The sequence below is a fragment of the Micropterus dolomieu genome, unplaced genomic scaffold, assembly GCF_021292245.1.
Source record: "Micropterus dolomieu isolate WLL.071019.BEF.003 ecotype Adirondacks unplaced genomic scaffold, ASM2129224v1 contig_9395, whole genome shotgun sequence".
Taxonomy (NCBI): domain Eukaryota; kingdom Metazoa; phylum Chordata; class Actinopteri; order Centrarchiformes; family Centrarchidae; genus Micropterus; species Micropterus dolomieu.
The window spans coordinates 1-1507 of NW_025738381.1; the positions used below are offsets into that span (position 1 = coordinate 1).

General features: G+C 46.6%; 1 pseudogene; it reads right to left on the reverse strand.

Annotated features, from left to right (window-relative positions):
• Nucleotides 1-1395: 1395 nt before the first annotated feature.
• Nucleotides 1396-1507, reverse strand: LOC123965355 (annotated as a pseudogene; the record flags this gene model as incomplete).

The following is a 1507-nucleotide window of genomic DNA, read 5'->3' on the forward strand; positions in this document are numbered from 1 at the left end:
GTGTTGAACTCTGGTGTGATCGTGTGCTCTTCAGTCCAATCTTTCTGATTAAGTGCATCTCCTATGTGATCCTTATGCTCCTGCATGGGCGTGTCCTTCACAACAGGAGAGATTGCGCCTGGATGATCCTCCTTGTTCTTGCCGCTCACCTGCCCCAACATATGTTGATGTCCCCCTTCACTTAATGCCAGCTGGCGGTCATTAACTTCACCCTCATCTTTTTGTGTGGTCTGGTTTTGTGTGTCTGGCTGCCCTTCCAAACTATCTCGAGGGTCTTCTTGAAAATCAGGGATGAACTGTCGAGTTCTGTTTGCATATGATTCTGGACAGGTCCTGAAAGTATGGCATGAAGAACTGCAGAGGTTACACCTCATAGGTTGTGTACAATCTTTAGTAGCATGGTCACTACCTTTACAGTTCTTGCAGTGTGTTGTATCACAGTTTGCAGCCAGATGAGCCATGGAACCACACTTCCTACAAGTCTTGGGCTGGCCTGAATAGAACACATGGCCTCTAAAAGATCCTAATTGAATAGTTGAGGGCAGGTGTAAGAGTTGCCCTGATTGCTGATCTCTTCTCAGGCGGACATAGAAACGCCTGGCACCGGTTCTTATGCCATCTTCGTCTCTCAACTCCATGCCTCTATTTACAGTGCACTGGAAAGAAAGCCACGTTTGTATATCCTCCGTTGTAACTTTTTCAGAGTACATGATAACAGTCACAACTTTAGGCTCCTGCTCCGAAAGTGGGGTAAGAGAGATGTTCTCAAGTCTTGGGTTGGAGTCTTTCATTTGGTTAAAGGCACTGACACACCTCTCGAACAACGCATTAGTGGTAAAGATTACCTCAAAAGTCTTTTTTCCAGGAAAGGCGAAGATGAAATCCAACTGCGTAGGGGAAAATCCAAGTTCTTTCTGAATCACATACCTGGTGAACTGAAGTCTGTCCATTTCCAAAGTACCTTGAAGTTCAAACCGCACTGCATTCCTCCTGGAACCAGTCATGGCTATGACCATTGGTAATAACTAGCGAAAGCGGATTCCTAAAGGCTTAATTGCCAGACTTGTTTGTGTCTTTCCCAACAAGACTGCCCTGGGTGAACCACCTTCTTGATCATGGTATCTCCCCTGCCAGGTAAGTATGAGTTGAAAGTGTCAGAGACAGGGTGGTCGGTCCCAGACACAGCACTCTGGCTGAGGGTGCCTACAACGCATAATCCCAGAGGTCAGAGTCTTTCTGTCTCTGAAAAAGCAAACACGTCCACGGAAAAGCCTAAAACCCAAGCATGCTAGCAATGGAAGCATGCCTGGGGGACATTTCTTCCACAAAGAAAGAACAATCTCAGAGAGGCCAACACGCAATTCATTTGTCCTTTCTTTTCCTTTGACATAATAACAGGGGAGAGCGCGAACGCAGTCCCCCACTACCACAAATTATGCAGTCGAGATGCCCACATTTGGGGAATTCGCAGTGTCTTTCTGTCTCTGAAAAAGCAAACACATCCGCG